The sequence below is a fragment of the Rhamphochromis sp. 'chilingali' genome, assembly GCF_963969265.1.
Source record: "Rhamphochromis sp. 'chilingali' genome assembly, chromosome: 12".
Lineage (NCBI taxonomy): Eukaryota > Metazoa > Chordata > Actinopteri > Cichliformes > Cichlidae > Rhamphochromis > Rhamphochromis sp. 'chilingali'.
Genome location: NC_137939.1, coordinates 7,180,041 through 7,200,381, shown reverse-complemented (window position 1 = coordinate 7,200,381; position 20,341 = coordinate 7,180,041). Strand labels below are relative to the sequence as shown.

Here is a 20,341-nt window from a genome sequence, read left to right as displayed (position 1 = left end):
TGGAACATTTTCAAAGAACTGAGTTATGAGCATTACATTCAACCATCCTGTGTAATCTGGGCTTGGAGCCAGCAGGGCTTTCCTCGCGGAGGAGTAGGTGATGGATCATGCTTTGTCTGGCTTGGAACCTCCCTTTTTGTTTTTACAGCCACAGTGGACCTTTTGGGGTGCAACTAAATTTGGCTAACTTTGAGTGTAAGGAACACAAACTTTGATGCACAGAGTGGTGGCCACCCTGGAAAAGATGAGAGAGCATATTGATAGGACATTGAAAACAGCATTAAGTATTAAAAAGATGCTGTGCCTGTGCCTACATATCTTGGAGCTGATGGTGGTAGTTGGGGCAGCCCAGTGACACTGAAGCCAGTGGGCGGGAATGCCTTCTGTTACTTTTTACTTCCAGGTCACCTAGCATCACACAAACTCAAGCTCCCTTGCCATGTCCAGTACTGATAATGGGTTTACTTGAGTCTAAAACAACATCAGTAACAGGTTACACATGCATGCATCTTCATGACTAACACAAAATAACAAATTCCAGATTTTGTTACACAAATCAAATCACAAATTATTCAAACTAAGCTGGACTTGTTTTCCACAAGCCAACAGCCTAGCATTAATTGATGCCCATTGTAGTGTTGTAAATGGGTTGCTAATTCATGCACCCACTGAATCAGTCCTGACTCATTTTACCCTGACAAGTTAATAATGAACATACCAAAGACTCTGTGAAGTAAAGGTAGATTTGGGTGTGCTCCAGCAGAGCCACACTGTTCAAATGTAACACTGTTGTTCTCTAAAATTATGCTTTGGACACATTTGTTAATCAAATTGTGCAATTTACTTTGCACATGCCATCTCATTTTGTTCATTTCCTCTTCTTTGTTCTCTGTGTTTTTGCACACACACACACACACACACACACACACACACACACACACACACACATACTGGTTGCACGTATGCACGCACAGGCACACATATCGCGGTCTCTATTGTATCCCTTATTTGTTTCTAATGTTATTTTCAAGTGACTTGTGTGCTTTCCTGTAGTTTCCTCTGTTCCCTGCCTTTTTGTTTCAGTTACTGCCTGTCTTATTATCAAGACTTGCTTCCCCCTGTTTCTAGGCAGGATTGAAACCAGTTTAGACATTAGTGAGGTCCACCTTTTTTTTCTTTAATTTTTCTTTTTTCTTTAATACAGCACCTGCACTCCAAGTAGAAGCCATAATATTTTAGAATTCCCAGTCTTTTTAGGCAAAAACCACCCAGAGCCACATACTGATTATCTGTTTTTGCTTCCTTTTCTTCATGTGACTGTGTGCCGTGCTCTCGCTAATGTCACCTGTGTCCAGTCAGAACAGCATGCACATAGTTTTGCCTCTTTGCTCATCTGTTTACCTTCTGTTTGACCTCCTTGTACTTCTTCTGTTTTTCAAAAAGGATTAGAATGATCTTGGAAGTTTGTATCAGCTTTCATTAAGCTCACTTGTAGTTAGATTTGTCTGTGATGTATCTATTCAGCTCTTCTCTCCCATGAATCATAACACAATCAGCTTCTCTTCTTTTATCGTGTTTGAAATCTTCTCCGGGTGTTTTTCATCAAATGTGCCTTTTCTTCTGCTACTGCTGTTTGAAGTTTCGAGAAAACCTAACACAGACAAGGAGACTCAGTTAATGTAGAATCATTCCCTTACCAAACCTTTACAAAATAAAACATGTACACAATGTAGTGTTTACACAGTTATAGTTCTTTACTCTTTATCCACGCACTGTGCGCAAATGTTTTATGAGCTGTAAGTGAACCGATTTAGCTGTAACTTTTGCTATTTCTTTCTTTCTTTTACGTGGTCAAGAAATGCAGTCAAAGCAGTTTTTATATTCACAGGTTGACTGTGAAATGGTGAAATTCCATTTGCTTGGAATAGCAAATGGTTGTTGCCTATTCCAATTTAAAACTGAATAGTCATTTTTAATCAACTTGGAGGCTGCTTAAATTACCTCCAGTTCAAGTCAAGAATTCAGCCACATCTCTAGAAACAGCTAGTAAAATCCAACAGGGTGAGCAACATGGGCGCTCAGTCAGCCAGGCAGGCTTTAAATGAAATCTCCAGTTTTTCCCAGTAAAATAGAGTTATTTTGTGATGATTTTCTGGATCACAGTCTCCTAAAACCTGGTGCTTTACACAGCAACCGTGATCTGCAACAGTAGCACTGAAACTAGTGAAAGAAATTGTAGCAAAAACTAATTATACAGCTAAGCTTTGTAAAATTAAAATGTTGGCAAGCTTAGCTGAATGAGCATTATATCATGCTGCAGCGCAGGAAGCAAAGCAGGCCAAGCTTTTTCTGCATGATAAATCACTGTTTTTGATTGCTTGCTCTTATGATTTGCTTGTATGGACATACTTGTCAAACAGAAGTACAACATGAGGACTTATATATTGACTTGTATTGATATAGTAGCAGCTCTACCAAAAGATAATACTTTATCTGTCCCAAATCCAAATAAATATATATAAAATATATTCTTATTTATGCTCTTTTATGGGAATTTTATGAAATTCTCAGTTGGTGAAAAAAAAAACAACAACCCCACTACAGCTGCAAGGATTGCATTTTAATTTAGCAGATCATAGTGCAACAGAAACAACAGTCTGGATAATAAATCTGAGAAATGTTAACTATTTGATGGAGTATGTGCGTGTGCAAAGGCAAGACTAAGAAAAATAAAGCTGGTCCAAAATAAATACTTCAAATACAACATGACTACCTTTTAAAATGTGACTAAATTGTGAGCCATACGCATAGGTGCTTTAAGTGGTGACTGGATTAGCTGTGAAGAAATCCTGACTCAGTGTCTGGAGAAGCTTTTTTAAAACGTACTTCATCACTGAACAGTCTGGCTGTGCCCTGCACGGGCAGCTCCCAGGTGTGGTTTTGTGTATCTGTTTTAATGAATGGGAAGCTGTGCACTGCTGTTCAGACCATCCGGTGAATAAATGAAAAAAATCTTTATAGTGGCAAAAACCAGGGAAACAGGGACCTCTGTGTCTCTTCTCTCATGTAGGGCCTATCAGTTTTCTCACTGGGTACAATCTTCACCCTGCGGGAGGAAAGCCGCTCTTACAGAATCATCCAAGGAAGGAGGCTTACGTAACAAGTCGTATAATGTCAATTAAAAGACCCATTTAAAAAGGAGCATGAATGGCATGAAGGAAAAAAAGAGCATCAGCGAGATATAAATAACAGAAGATCCATCAGAAAAGTCTTAAGAATGACGACATTTATTAGATTTCGTGCATGTTTTCACACTCAACTGTAGTAAGCTATTAAAACAATGCCCTTTCTGTTTGCACTGCATCAGATCTTTATTTTAACTCATTCAAATGAGACCTTTGATGAAAGTAAGCTCTTGATGTTCGTTCAGAGGTTGCAGGGCCTGTAAAAAAAAATCAAAGAAAATGTTCAGCACGCAACAGCAGCTCTGCTCTGGTAAAATACCGACCTATTTTTCCATGAATTATTTCTTATTGCGGTTCACTCCCACGACCACGGAGCGTCTGCACGAGAACGAGCCAACACTGTCGGGAGCGCGCAGCAGTCATGCCTCATCCGTCGCTCGCCTCGTCAGTGTTGGAAAACAGAAGAAGAATTTTGCCTTTCAGCTAAAATAAACCGTTTTACTTTAGTTCTCGTGCTATCGCTCGACCGCCCGCTTCGTGGAAAAGAAAGTGACATATTTTGCCAAACTACTCGATAATTTATCTTCCCCCCCTCCACAGTCAGCGAGACAAAAGAGGGCAATAAGATAAAAGAGGAGTGCAGCTGTGGTGATGTGCCGTTTCGGGTTCTCATCCTTCATTTCGCAGGTCATTCCTCTAACCTGATGCTGTTGATACTCCCGACGCTGTTCAGTTCAGGGATGGAAATGCTTTGGAAGCCACTTCAACGGACCTGAAGCCATGACCGACAGAGTCTTCATCCCCCGGAAACAACGAGCAGTCAGGAGCCTCAACATTTCGTGAAAGGTAAGCCAAGACCCGCACAGCTGGTTATAATTACGTCAGACTCGCCGGTGATTAGCTTAGGTGTACAAAAACAAACAAAAACAAAGAGAACAACAGAGCTCCATCCAAACAGGTGGTGTCCTGCAGCAGGAACAGGTGATACTAAAAAGTGTATTTCTGGATTTATGAATCGAAACGTGACATTCCTGTGGACCCGCAGTACAGAACTGACCTATAGATCGAGGATTTTATTGGTATTAAAACGCTTGAAAGACAAAATGCGGATGGAGAAGTGGCCTAATTGAAAGATGGAATGACAATTATTACGGTGGCTACTGTCAACTATTATACAGCACACTAACTTAACAGAGCGAGCAGCTTTTAGGCCTTCAATAAATCTATGTGATGTAAGTGTGGTAATTAGTACACATTGGCGCTGATTGACAGGAAACGCATCAGTAAAAGGGACAGTAACCTAGATACAGTACTTGTGCAGGCACAAGGTTGAACTTAAACAATACTGAACACCGGTTTTCACATGCAGGCCTGCAGAGAACATGTAAACTTCCTTAGGCAATTTTTAAAATGTTCTGTGCGAAATTAACATAATTTAAGCTGTGCTCTGCATGTCTGCTCTTTGTGTTAGTTTGTGAAATCTCATGCATTTCGTGTGCTTTTACAGACATTTTGTTTAAACAAAAGCTATATATAACTGTACAGTATATATACACTGATTTACTGGTTTCCAAATCTAAAAAAAATAAGCCTAAATAATATATATATATTGTTATATATATTGTTTTTGTGTTTGTGAGAGTGTTGTGACACAATGGCTTAACTAAGTAAAAGTAATTACTGCTCTACTAGGATACCTGATTTATAGCGTTATTTTCCTCCCAAGTCATTTATTCAACACATTTATATAATTAAGCTTTAAGACAAAAACCCTACATTTTTTTTCTTTTTCATAAGATTCTTACCAGAGCCATAACTTTGAACAAAAGTGGCCCTATACTTTAAACATGTGCAGTCCAATATATATTAAATATACAACAGCATTACCAGTGCAGTTTTGCTCTACAGCCCCTGATATTGAGAGAGAATTGGCAGAAATCTGATGACATTCTTTCAAATGCTATTTTAATACACTAACCAAAGGAGATAATTATTAAGCGAGGAGCTATTGAATGTTGTCAAAGGTCAGAAAGTGGCCATGCAAGCCAATGATCACTTTTACTGCCCAGAGAAACTGCTGTAGCTTGCATGTGACAGTTACTTCTACACCACAAAACCTCACAACAGATCTCAGTGTTTCGCAGGGCATGTGTGACATTTTGTTTGTCACACGTTCGGCTCTGTCATTTTGTGACCGCGCTAGCCCGTGTTCACACGATTCTATTTTTTTACTCGCCCACAACACGTTGACCGCCCTTCCCCACACCATTATATGGTAATGTAACGTCGTGATTAATGGCAATGACGATAGCGTGTAACAGTTATGATCTTTTCTTGCTGCTTAATTTTGCTTATACAAGTGTAATGCGTGGCTTTAATCTACCACCTGATTCACTTAAACTGCCACAGATGCCTGTTTTCAAGAAAAACACTAGTTCTGCTACCATATGGTGCCCAGTGATCCTGCTCCAGTCATAGCTGGAGGTAGCTTAACATAAACTGGAAGAAAGCCTCAAGGGTTGCATTTGTAATGGAAAATTCAGCTCCTTACTCTGTGACAAGCTGGCCACCCAGCTAAGACCAGTACTCACAAATGTCTCAGGAACATCAAACAGCACACCATCGTAATCTTTTATCACACTGGTGTGCTGTTTCAGTCTGGGAAGCTTACTTTTTGTATTGACTGCATATCGTTTTGAAGAATATAGTGTCAAGCTTGACTTGAATAGATGGTCATAAGCTAGAGAAAATGGCACATCTTCTATTCTGTCCTTGATTTGTCCATTTTCTAAATGCAAGCAAAGTGGTCTCAACTGGATTAATCCTTGTAAATCAGTTTTATTTGCTGAATTTAAATAAATAAAACTGAATATAAATAAAAGTAATGACTTCTTTGTTCATACCCACCGCACACAATGCAACCAAAAACCACAGTGGTCTAATTCTATTGATTAGTTCACTTTTATTGATTTTTGTTTTTTTAATAGATACATGATCTTAGCTTACCTTGGCAGGAGGTTCAAAGGTCAAGGGCACAAAGCACCTCTGGGCCTTTCTATTTTCTGCTGACTGGAGCTGGCAGCCTTTCACTGGCTTGGTTTAGAGACTTCATGCGAAGAGGGCTGGCACAGTGGCTAGAATCTGGTTAGGGAGCGGGCTGCCAACTAGCTCTGCCACCCTGCTGTGCATTAGTGAAATGCTGTGATTAAGTGGAAGGGGTATGTGCTTAGAACATGTTATCATCGTTGTTTCAGTGCTTGAGTATATGTACTTGCATATTTCTTGTCTGTAGTTTGCCTGTAAGTAACTTCAGACTGACACTATGGAGTGTTGCTGACTACAGGATTTTATACAGATATTTGGCTTCAAACTGTTTTCATACATACTAGGGAAGCTGTGACTCAAGAGGTATACAGACCTGTAGTATCCTTAGTTAAGACTCCGAACACCAAGTTGCCACCTTTCAAATGTGTGAGAGCTTTTGTGTAAATGGGTGTAAATCTTGATTCTGAGTTCCACATGGAATCAATGTTCTAATTTATGTAGCAACCGGAAAATCGTTTTGTCCCTACACCGCAACCTTCTACACATATAAATTGTTCTGGTATGCGTTGAACAGACATATAGTTCAATTTTTTTGGAGGTGCACATAAGGTTACTTAGAAGGTTGTGGCGTAGGGTTTAAATGGGGTTGTGGTTATGGCGTAAGTTACAACGTAGATCTGATGTAGAGGTATCATTCACATGTAACCCCAAAAGACTGAAGCAAAATGGTGGCATACATTAGATCCAAAGCTCTGGGGAAATTGATCTAAGTAATTCTTATTTTTCCAGTGTTTTTACCCTTAATCATCACATCATATCAATTTGGAATATAAATGTTGTATGATGTACCTGCTTCAGCCTTTAAAAAAATGTGATATATTTAGAATGAGACTCAAATCTTAATTACTTCCATATATCTAAATGAGTATAGTCTTTTAAAAACATATTTTTCTAAATGTATATTTCAATTTATGATGTATGTCTTTCATATATATAGAGATAGATAGATGGATATTAATAATGAAGTTGTTATGCAGCATGTAAAGAAAGACATTCAGTCCGGTGCCTAACGTGATAGCGCTTATCTCATAAAGACACAATGGCTTGTCAGTAGGGATGGGTATCGTTTAGGTTTTATCCGATACCGGTGCCAAATCGGTACTTTTGAAACGGTGCCGGTGCTCAAACGGTGCTCAAACCGGTGCTTAAAGAATAGAGAACACAAAATTGGTCCAAAAACCTCTCATGCTCAGCTGGTTTTTTGTAAAAAGATAACAATGTTAGCCTTTTCTGCAGCTATGGGGTATATATGGTATGATTCTTGGCTGGAAGCAGTGCTTAAACAATGGAAAAAACACAAACTTTGTCCAAAAACCTCTCATGTTTAACTGTTTTCCACTTTTTCTTTGGTCATTTTAGCCTTTTTGGCCAGGGTGAAGGGAGTATCTGCCATCAAACAAGAAGACAGCCGCATGTAGCTATGATGATGTTTGCTAGTTCACCTTACATGCATTAATGTAATAACGTGGTTAGCCTACTCAACGTAAATTACACACGAACAACATTTAGCTACTCACGCAGAGAAGAACGGCTGCTGCCATCATCATCCGTCATCATTTATGCTACACTGGCAGGGCTAGGGGCCGGGACTCTCCTCTTCGTGTTTTTGGGGGATGTTGCATAACAGGCAACCCACCCGCAGTAGATGTGCTCGGTGTGAGGTCTCGCAGCAAGCTATCAAATACGGCGCATTTCTGGGCTTTTAAAAAAGACGCTATGCGTCGCCAGGTGTTTCATCGGATTTGAGGTGTTACCTCCTTTGACAGTATCACAGTATCAGCTTAAAGCACTTGTTGCAGGCTGCTGAGTTTGCTCTAAAAGAACGTACGTACCTGGGCCCGTCTACTATTCTCGGAAACGTAAAATGATTGGCTAGAAGTGTATCACAGCTCAGGAAAAAAAAGCACCGAAATAAAGCACCGAAATGTGCGCTGCTTTTCGGTCTGGTTACTACCGTTTATGTCAGAACCGGTGCCATCATGGCACCGGACACCGGTACCCATCCCTACTTGTCAGGTGTTGTTAGTTATTGGGTGCCATGTAAATGAAAACAGCTGGTTACTGTGGTCAAAGGGTTTTGATTGTAGTGAGAAAGTTATACACTCAGAAAACACTTTATTAGGTACACTTTGCTAGTACTGGGTTTGACTGGTCTGCTGGTGCCTGTGGAGGCCATTTTAGTAAAGTGAATATTGTTCTTGTCATGTTCAAGAAACCAGGTTGATTTGATTTGAACTTAGTAACATGGCATGCTGTCTTGTTGAATGCAGTCATTAGAAGTTTGGTTCACTGTGATCATAAAGCGATCAGGAACAATACTCACATAGGTTGTCACACTAAAACAATACTAAGTTGATACCAGTGCCCAAAGTTTACCAAGAAAATATCTTCCACATCATTACACCACTGCAAGCAGCCTTAATCACTGATTCAACGATCCTACCATGCAAATGTTACAGCAACATATTGGCCATTGATATTGATTGATTATTGATAATCTTTAACTCTTATGATATTTTTTAGATGCTTAAGTTTGCTTATACAAGTTTAAAACTGATAATGTGATGCATGGCTTTAATCTACCACTTGACTAGCTTAAACTGCCGTAGATGCCTGTTTTCAAGAAAAACACTAGTTCTGCTGCCATATGGTGCCCAGTGATCCTGCTCCAGTCATAGCTGGAGGTAGCTTAACATAAACAGGAAGAAAGCCTCAAGGGTTATATTTGTAATGGAAAATTCAGCTCCTTACTCTGTGACAAGCTGGCCACCCAGCTAAGACCAGTACTCACAAGTGTCTCAGGAACATCAAACAGCACACCAGCGTCGGGGCTGACACAGGCAACATTTTTCCATGTTTTTCTATTGTTTTTTGAGCCCTTTCTCAGTTTCCTGTTGTCAGCAAATAGAAATGGCACTTTGTCTGTTATGTTGCTGTAGCCCAGCTGTTTCGAGGTTTGACGCGTTGTGTGTTCAGAGACAGTCTTCTGCATACCTCTCTTGTAACGAGTAGTTGAGTTAGTGTTGCCTTCCAATCAGCTCAAAGCTGTCTGGCCGCTGTCCTTTAACCTCTGGCATCGACAAGGTATTTTCCCTTGGAGAACTGCCAATCACTGGATATTGTCTCTTTTTTGAACCATACTCTGTAAACCATGGTGATGGTTGTGAAGGGAATCCAAGTAGATCAACAATTTCTTAAGCTGCTTTAAAACATTCCTAACAGTCAGTTATGCTTTCTCCTTTGGTTGGGATGTAAACACACTGTTAAAGTAAGTACTCCTGTAATGGCTTTTAGCAATTTTTCTGTTGCCTCCATTATCTGTATTTGTGCATTGCCACACGCAGTACAAATCATATTGACCAAGCCAGTTATGACTAGGCTGTCATATAAAGGTAAAACAAGAGGTACAGAGAGATTACAAATTTTAGCCTCTTTCTAAACACAGAAACTCTCTCCTCACCTTCACTGATTTTCAAAATTTAGCTTCTGGCTGCCCCATAAAACTTCCATTAAGTCTTATAGGCATTAAGCATCAATTGGAATTCCTGTCAGCTTTGTCACATTTAATAAACATCATACTGTATGTGCCTTCCTCTAAGGAGCTTTGAGAACTTCTGCAAGTTGTCTTTTGACATATTGTTCTTATACTTTGCTAAAAAATAATATGATAAAAATCTCCCTGATTTTTATCTATCTACCTACTCAAGTCTTAATTACTTCCATATATCTAAAGTAGTATAGTCAATTAAAAACAAATTAAAAAAAAAATTTATAGTCCAATTTATGATGTATCTCTTTTATATGTGTGTGTGTGTGTGTGTGTGTGTGTGTGTGTGTGTGTGTGTGTGTGTGTGTGTGTATATATATATATATATATATATATATATATATATATATATATAAATAAAATTATATTTTTAGATATTAATAATGAAGTTGCTATGCAGCATGTAAAGAAAGACATAGCTATATCACCACTACTATGTCCGCGTGGTTACCCCTCACCAGTTTGTCTGTCTGTATTTGTAGGTCAGGATCTTAGCTCGGTCATTTTCACCCACCCTATGGGCTGTGTCCCATTTTGACCGAGGGACTTCCATTCCAAACTCGGCACAGATGTTCCTGTATACTATGCCAGCCACTTGGTTTTGGCATTCCATGCATGCCCTGCCTGCTAGCATCTTGCAGTCTCAAGACAGTCTCAGGGTGCTGGATTTGGGGTAAAACCCTTCATGCATAGTCAGGAGCTTCCTTGTCTTGATTTTGGTGGCTTCTATCTCCTCCTTTGGCCAGCTTATATCCCAGCAGAGTATATGACCACCGGCAGAGCGTAGGTGTTGATTACCATGATCTTGGTTTTATTGTTCAGCTGATTCTTTAGGACTTACGTGACCCTCTGCAGATGTCAATGTCAACCATGTGGAGAGGAGATGGTTGACAGTTGCTCCATTTCATAGTCTGTATCCATAGCCAGTCTTGTCAATGATTTAACTTAGGGGGTTCAGGCCTATGCAGAAGAGCAGTCGGGGCAGAGCGTCTCCCTGGTAAATCCCACACTTGATGGTGAGGGTCCTATGAGTGTTTTAGAGTCCTGTTAATCCTGTATAGCTCTAGATCAGGGGTGCTCAATACGTCGATCGCGATCGACCAGTCGATCGCAAAGGTAATATTGGTAGATCGCATGGCATTAAAAAAAATAGATGCCAGCCTATCATCCATCCCGTCACTTGATTGATACAGGGAAGCCAGTCAGATGACAGCAGATTTTTTCTGACGCTTAGGTCGCTGCGCATGCGCAAACAGCGGCGCGAAGTGTAGTAAAACTGACAAGCTAGTCAGCGAGTTAACTCCAATTTTTAGCTCTCGGTTTTTTCTCTTAAACCTGGCCGTCAGCAGCTACTGTCCGGACTATGCATCCCTGGCTGATTCAATTCAGTGCAAGTCATCAGAGTAAACTCAGGTAATGACAAAAAATTTACATAGTTAATTGTGTTGTGAAATATTGGATATTGCGGTTATGCATGTATATACATTGTAGATATAAAGAATCCTCAATATATTTATAAATAAGTATATGTTTTGGATTTTTGTAGTGGGTAGATCATTTTGACTTGGTCATTTTATAAGTAGCTCACATGCGGAAAAAGTGTGAGCACCCCTGCTCTAGATATTCCACGAGCCATGTGTAGAGTATTGAGTCACGGGCTTTCTTTTATCAATCCAGATCATGCTTAGGTTGGTGAGGCTGGTCTTGCAATCTCGAGCAACAATTCTGTCCACCAGTAGCTGATGTTTTGCACCTCTGGTATTCCTGTTGATTCCTTTCTGTGTCCCACTCATGTATTTAGCCATGTGCTTGTTCATCTTAGCCACTATGAGGCCTGACAAGGGCTTCTATGTGGTACTGAGGCAGGTTATTGGCTGGTAGTTGGGACCAGTCCGTTCTGGAGATCCTTTGGGAGTAGGACTGTTCGTCATTCAGTTGGCCTTTCCAGGTGTCTCTTGTTGATTAGCAGCTGGTTCATTTGTACTGCCAGATGCTCATGGAATACAGTCAACTTCAGGGCCCGGTACGGTCCAATCCTTTATGCTGCAGACCTGTTCTTGGATGTCTGCCACTGTGATGGTTACTTGTCCCTGCTCAGGGAGGTTGTTGTGGTCTGCTCTTAGATCGACTAGTCACTGAGCTTTGCCATTATGGGTTGGGTCCTTCTCCCTTCCAGTACTTCTCATCTACAGCCTTGGTGGTACAGTCCTTATGTTGTTTCCCTGCTACCAAGAGCACACCTTGGATGATTCAGTAGAGTACAGCTGGTTTATTCTGCCTTCTATCTCTCTGGCTCTTCAAGTGGCTGGCCAAGGCTGTGAGTCTTTGTTTAGAAGTTTCCGAGGCCTCAGGACACCTTGCTGTACTTCTTAGCATCTGCATCTTTCTCCAGCTCCAATAGTTGGCTAACTTCTCTCCATGCTACCTTGATGTTGGCGTCTTGTCTTCATGGAGCAGATGACTTCTAGTAGACCTTCAGAGGGTACTTCACTTAATTTTGGTAACCAGCTCCGGAGGTTCCAGGTTTCCAGCTTCGCTATGATCCACCATGACCTGACTTCCTGGCTCCCCCTTGCTATAGCATTTGTGTTGTACCTCATCGATCTCCAGTTGTGATAGCAGTTTGTTCTTCTGAATGTTGGAACACTGAGCTACTAGTTCTTTCACCATGAGTGTGGACGCTGAGTATCGAAGATTCCAGAGGTTTCACATTCTCTTCATGTAACCTCTTCCACTGGGGTTACTTGCATAGTAGCATTCCAACAACACTCTGCTCTCATCTCTTCCCCACTTATACCTTCTTGTTCCAGTAGCCCACTTCTCATCAGTGTGTCCTGGTTTCTCAACAGCTGATGTACATATTTATATGATTGGGCAGCTCAAATTTTTTTCTGGTAAAATTACACTTTGGGGAAAAAAATGTAATTGGGGATGGGGGTAATTTTGCAACATTACTTTCTTTCCAAGCTTCCATAGATTGGGAGTCTTTTTTTTTTTTTTTTTAGTATTCAGCTACACAAACATAAAGTTATTTCCTCAAATATTTTTGTATTCATGAAGTCCAGCACATTTCCACTTCCATGTTTTATGGTTGTTACCCTGCAGTCATTCTGACAGTCTTGCTCAGGTCTATGCTGATTTGCATATAAGCACATTGATTTTGGTTTCATTTGACCAAAAATGTGGTTTGAATACTCATTCACATGTTCTCTTCCTTTTTTTTTTTTTTTTTTTTTTTTGGCAAAGTTTAATCATGTATATTTGCGAGCAGTCATTTTCTTTTTGGATGTCGTCCACAGCCGTTCATGACTTCATGAATGTGTGCTTTGCATTGTCTGAGCCATTTCTAAAACATCAGTTTCCAGTTGTGCCAAAATAGAAGAGCTTATCCATGTGTCATAGTGAATTCAGCTTGGTGATTAGAATGGCCATGTACATTCTGTTACTGGGATATGGATCTTCCTTTACCAGTGCTACCCAATTTTGCTATGTTTCTTCTTTAATAGCCTAATGATACACTTACCCTCTCCCTCGGTTATGAGGTCTTGGAGTCACGTTTCCAATTTGTTACCTTGTGGAGATTGCATTTGACATAAACCAAGACAACCTGCCTAAAAGCTTTGTTTTATTGTGTCTTATCAGTTGTTGAATATATTCTTAAATTATATTTCTCCAGGTTGAATTGCAAACATATTTAATAATAAATGCATTCATTACTAAATAGTGACACCTACAATATAAATAAATCATATTTTGGAATGATATGAGAGTAGTGTAGATAGTTATCTACCATAATTTAGGTAGGTTTATTCATTTATAATGCATAAATGCATTAATGGAAATTAATGTGTCTTTATAAAGCATAACATTATGACGACTGACAAATAAAGTGAAAAACACTTATCTCTTCATCGTGGCACCTAAACATACAATCAAGTGATACAGTATGTTATAAGTTGATGTTATGGACAAGATTTTAGTGAGTTTGACAAGGGTCAGATTGTGTTGACTGGGACAGAGCATCTCCAAAACTGCTGTTCATTTGTGGTGTTTCCAGTCTGCAGTGGTCAGTATCTATCAAAAGTCGTCCAAGGAAGGAACAGTGGTGAACCAGTGACATGATCATAAAAGGCCAAGGCTCATTGACGCATATGGGGAGCAAAGGCTGGCCCATGTGGTCCAATCCAACAGAGAAGCTATTGTAACTCAAATTGCCCCCCAAAATGTTCATGCTGGTTCTAATAGAAAGTTTTCTGAATGCAGTTTGTTGTGTATGATGCTGCATAGCCTACTGCAGGAAAAGCATTCCTGCTGACTTTAATTTCAACGTAAAGGAGCTGAAATCTGTAAGCATCATTGATGTAATATTAAATCGTGAAGGTAGCAGTGCACTGGGTAGAGCAGTACTGTCTAACAGAGCAAAATGTTTTCCTCTCTCACAGCTCCAGGGATGAATGGCTGGTCCGGCAGTAGGACCCCATGCATCACACCTGTCAGCAGGGAGCTTTTAAAAGTGGCCCACTCCCTGGTTTATGTGAAGCTAAGAGATATGGGTCAGCATCACACATGCATTGCAGCTCTCAGTTTGCACCGCACACACACTGACATTGTGCTGATGAGCATGGTTAGATGCATCCTTGAAAATCATCGTGTTCCTTGGAACAGTTTTCGATGTAATTACTCGTCTGATCTCATTTAGACACACTGTCATCTATTCTGGCCTTTGTTTTAACAGATAAATCTATCTTAATGTCTGCCAAAATGTGTCTGGGCAACCTTGTCTCCTCTTCTCTCTGTATCTCAGCTGATTATAGTTTCAGATGAAGAATAAAAAAAAAAAAGTGTTTGGTCCTTCTTTTTAGTAGTCCAGAATATGACTCATGTGTAAAGTGATAAGTTAGTCATCCAGCAGAAGAAAAGCACTGTTCTTCATACAGCAGTTTCACAAGACCACCACAAAGTATTTCTATGAATGTCTTTGACAGAGAAACTGTGGTAATAAATGTGTAATATATATTCAAATATACACATAATATCGTGGTAGGAAGCACTATAGTGCATAATATGTGTACACTATTAGCATTTATTCAGTCTGGCTAATATTTCTCCATTTTCTCAATAAGGATGCAGATTTAATTATCTTGTGTATTCTTCTTCTTGTCCTTAGCGGGCGACCAGCGGCGGTGGTCTGCCGCGCAATCAGTACGCTGCTGTAGGTGCCGCAGGTTCTCTTGCTTGACCAACGATTATCTTCCACGCTTTTCGATCTAAGGCGATGGTTCTTGCCTGCTCGAGGTCAAGTCGAAGGGCCTTCAAATCATACTGGATTTGTTTCATCCATGTCTTCTTTGGTGCATTTCGATGCACCCTCCAATCGGTGGGGCGGGTCAACCAGAGTAGGCCATGGGGGTAGCGGCTCGGGTCCATTCGACAAATGTGGCCAAACCAACGGAGTCGGCGGCGCTGGATTAGGTCGCCGATCGTCGGTTGGCTGCCGCAGCTGGTGAGGATGGTGTCATTCGAATGACGGTCGCGAAGGAAAACGCCGAGAATTCATCTAACGCAACGCATTTGGAAAACTTCGAGTTTGCTCAGGTCGTGTTTGAGCATTGTCCACGTCTCTGCGCCGTAAAGTAAAATGGGCAGGATCTTGTGTATTATTCAACATTTCTAAGCTAGATAGTCATATCTTCTAACTAATAACTCTAAATACTAACATATTTAAGCAGTTTGCATATTTAACTGTTTTTTGTTACTTTATTGCCTATATATACAGTGGGGCAAAAAAGTATTTAGTCAGCCACCGATTGTGCAAGTTCCCCCACTTAAAATGATGACAGAGGTCAGTAATTTGCACCAGAGGTACACTTCAACTGTGAGAGACAGAATGTGAAAAAAAAATCGATGAATTCACATGGTAGGATTTGTAAAGAATTTATTCGTAAATTAGGGTGGAAAATAAGTATTTGGTCACCTCAAACAAGGAAAATCTCTGGCTCTCACAGACCTGTAACGTCTTCTGTAAGAAGCTTTTCTGTCCCCCACTCGTTACCTGTATGAATGGCACCTGTTTGAACTCATCATCTGTATAAAAGACACCTGTCCACAGCCTCAAACAGTCAGACTCCAAACTCCGCCATGGCCAAGAGCAAAGAGCTTTCGAAGGACACCAGGAAAAGTATTGTAGACCTGCACCAGACTGGGAAGAGTGAATCTACAATAGGCAAGCAGCTTGGTGTGAAAAAAATCAACTGTGGGAGCAATCATCAGAAAATGGAAGACATACAAGACCACTGATAATCTCCCTCGATCTGGGGCTCCACGCAAGATCTCAATCGCGTGGGGTCAAAATGATCATGAGAACGGTGAGCAAAGATCCCAGAACCACACGGGGGGACCTGGTGAATGACCTGCAGAGAGCTGGGACCAAAGTAACAAAGGTCACCATCAGTAACACACTACAACGGCAGGGAATCAAATCCCGCAGTGCCAGACGTGTTCCGCTGCTGAAGCCAGTGCATGTCCAGGCCCGTCTGAAGTTTGCCAGAGAGCACATGGATGATACAGCAGAGGATTGGGAGAATGTCATGTGGTCAGATGAAACCAAAGTAGAACTTTTTGGTATAAACTCAACTCATCGTCTTTGGAGGAAGAAGAATACTGAGTTGCATCCCAAGAACACCATACCTACTGTGAAGCATGGGGGTGGAAACCTCATGCTATGGGGCTGTTTTTCTGCCAAGGGGACAGGACGACTGATCCGTGTTAAGGACAGAATGAATGGGGCCATGTATCGTGAGATTTTGAGCCAAAACCTCCTTCCATCAGTGAGAACTTTGAAGATGAAACGAGGCTGGGTCTTCCAACATGACAATGATCCAAAACACACCGCCCGGGCAACAAAGGAGTGGCTCCGTATGAAGCATTTGAAAGTCCTGGAGTGGCCTAGCCAGTCTCCAGACCTCAACCCCATAGAAAATCTGTGGCGGGAGTTGAAAGTTCGTGTTGCTCGGCGACAGCCCCAAAACATCACTGCTCTCGAGAAGATCTGCATGGAGGAATGGGCCAAAATACCAGCTACTGTGTGTGCAAACCTGGTGAAGACCTATAGTAAACGTTTGACCTCTGTAACATAACCTTTGTTGGCAATAACAAAGTATTGAGTTGTATTTTTGTTATTGACCAAATACTTATTTTCCACGCTGATTTACGAATAAATTCTTTACAAATCCTACCATGTGGATTCATGGATTTTTTTTTTTTCACATTCTGTCTCTCACAGTTGAAGTGTACCTCTGGTGCAAATTACTGACCTCTGTCATCATTTTAGGTGGGGGAACTTGCACAATCGGTGGCTGACTAAATACTTTTTTGCCCCACTGTATATTGTAGCACTAAAGGTTATCTCACCAGTTTGCATGGGTGAGGCAGGAGGGAAGCCACTGTACTCCAAGTGATGGTCCCAAGCCCGGGTAAATGGGGAGGATTGTGTCAGGTAGGACATCTGGTGTAAAATCTTGGCTCAAACATGCATGTTATAATGAATGAGATTTCGGATCGGTTAGTTGGTCAGTTAACACAATATTGGAAACGACATCACTTGGAAGATACTCAAAGGTACCATACCCATCAATGAGGATTGAAGCTAACTTGTTTTTAATGCCACCATTAATAGCAGATTGATGGGAAATTAGGTAAGAACATCACATTGAGGGTGTCAGTGTAACACACTGAGGTGGTGATTCTTTGTGGGACAGTGAAGTGATTCTTCACATTTGCCTGAAAACTGTTAAAGGGTATTGGCTGTACATGAAGATGTGACAGCCAGTGGCTCCCTTTGCTGTTTTTCATCCTTGTTGAATAAGCAAGTAGTATTTACAATTACAGACGACACAAGATTTAATAAAGAACAGCACACCTTCAGAACTCTGTCGTGTATATACAGTATTCTGTTTCCAAAATTGTGATATCCTCAAATTGTTGTTGGTTTGAGCAACATATTGTATCATGATAGTGTTATATCATATTGTGGGTTACTCTGCGATTTCTACCCCTAGAGAGATTTTTCCACTGTGAGAGAACACAAGACTCCAGTGGGGTGAGAAAGGCAGACCCTGTGTTAACATCAGTGATCACTGGTGCTCAAACTCAGTTAAACAAGATGGAAAATATTTACCACCTGTGGTCGTGTTATTTATTTATTTATTTATTTTTTGAGAGCTCACCCGTGTGTTTTCCTCTGCTGTTTATATTCATCTGGATAAAAATTCATAATATGGGCTACAGGTGTAGAAGGCACTGCAGAGAGGGATTTAAGAACATGACCAGGGCACATTTACAGTTACTGTCATACTGTAATTATGATTACCCTATAAAACCTTGCATTGCATAATGGAAAAACAAGACTGTAAATTAATTATTAAAATACAGGATATATTTTTATATTTTCTGATCTTTATTGTTTTAGTGCTATGGTGAACTAGACACTCATTTTAACAACTCATCAAGTATCTTGGTATTAGAGAGAGAAAGTCTTTGCGTCATGTGTATGTAATTTCCAGTGCTGATTTCTCTTGTGTACACTGAGACTAATTTGGCTTTGAGGCCTGAGGGACTGTGGTTGATCGAGCTGATCGTTGCACTGTGGTTAGGAAGCTTGTCAGTCAAGCATTTGGATAAAACCAGTGCTACAAATACTACTACTGCTACCACTGCTGTTCCTGCTATACCTCTAATACTCCTTTAATAACCATAACATGCATACACAAACTTATACATGGTGCTACACAAGCTCAATACTGAGACCAAGGTTTCAGGATACAACTTTTGTTTTTTCAATAGGAAGAGGGCCATGTGACACATCAAACTTATTGGTAATGTCACAAGAAAAGCAATGGTGTGCTTGGTTTCAACGTAACTTTATTCTTTCATGAGTTATCATGAGTTATTTACAAGTTTCTGACCACTTGTAAAAATACAGCAGTTAAAGTGAAACCTTTGAATTTGAGGTGTCATGTCACACTGTATAGTTGGCTTACTCTGGCTGTGGGCTTACCTTGCTACATGGGAAAACTGCTATCTGAATTTTTCTGTACTTAACATTTTCAGCTGCCTTTAATACCTGTTATTAAATTTTATATTTTGGGGTACTTCAGTTTCTTCTAAAACATTTGCTCACTTAAGTTAGAATGACAGTTTTGAAGTTGGGTTTTTACATTGTCATGGTACAAAAGGGGAATTCAAGTTTACATAAAAAAATATATAATCTGTTTTTTTTTTTTTGTTTTTTTTTAAATAATATCCGTATGACCTTCAGCTGCTCCCAGAGGTAAAAAAAAAAAAAAAATTGGACTTGGCTGTAAAGACCCTGGTATAAACATGTTAGAGCTTAACACAATTTCTTGTATTAAATGGAAAGCTGCTGTTCCTCTTGAGTCTTGTGAGTCATCCAAGCAGAAGGGCTCCAGGTTCATGGGCACTGCTCTCATCTTACACTTGAAAATTACAAATGCAACTAGATAAACAGAAAAAGAAATAGTTTAAAAAGAATCATTCTTTTTTTTTTGCCTGAGGTGAAACACAAGTTATCTTTATTATGGAACACACTTTTAGATGTTTGTATGTCTATGACTCAGAAAAGTCAGTTCTTTAACTGTGACTGAAATTGGGGTTTTTTTTCTTTATACAATTGTTCTCTCTCTTACTAAACCGATACGTACAAAATTATGACAAACACAAGATGATATAATCATAGATTGATTATTTGACAAATAAAAGCAGGGTATAATGAAGTCTTTTAAACTCTTCATGTTAAACGATCAGCTGTTCATCAGCTGTGACTTTTTAAATCAAGTCTGTTAATTGTGCTTCTTATCAGTAATGAGTCAAACCATTAAAAACTGAAGAATACATTTTGACTTCCGAATCACAAAAAGGGGAGCTGAGTCATCTATATGATGTGATCATTTCAAGAGCTCGAATATGACTCATGCAATGCAAGTTATTTCAGAATGCGTTAAAAACACAACTGGCTTGTGATGATTTATCAAACTTATACAGTAGAAATGACATGTTATGCAACATTTTTATCCAGTTGCAGACTTAGATGGCGTGTTTGCTGCCTGAATCACTTTAATAAGCATTGCATTTCTGAGCTATTTTGGAGTTAATGCAAATGTGAGACTGTAATGTGCATAGTTTAGATAACTAAACATGTTGGTTAAGGTTGGATAGACATTGTGATTTTGTTTAACAAATTCTATACATGCTAATGTTACCTAGCTAGTTGTCAGCAACCAGTAAAATGTCTTATACATTTTACATTTACAAAATTATCTAATGCAGTCACAAATGTCCTTTTTAAATATATTTGGTATAGCACATTAGTTATTCCCAACCTCGGGTGTTTGTAAGTTAGTGTGCTCCTAGGTAGTTTACAGCTCTCCCAAGTGTGGATAAAGTGTGGAGGGTTGCATCAGGAAGCATATCCGGCTTAAAAATCTTT

At 40.0% G+C, this 20,341-nt stretch overlaps 1 protein-coding gene across 1 annotated transcript in view; it reads left to right on the top strand.

Moving 5' to 3' along the window:
• The first annotated feature begins 3,409 nt into the window (after nucleotides 1-3,409).
• Nucleotides 3,410-20,341, top strand: part of gpr153 (G protein-coupled receptor 153) — a 40,934-nt gene continuing 24,002 nt past the window's right edge. The window contains exon 1 of the mRNA XM_080899049.1: nucleotides 3,410-4,031. The gene's annotated coding sequence lies outside the window, so the exon portion shown is untranslated. The remainder of the gene's footprint in view (nucleotides 4,032-20,341) is intronic.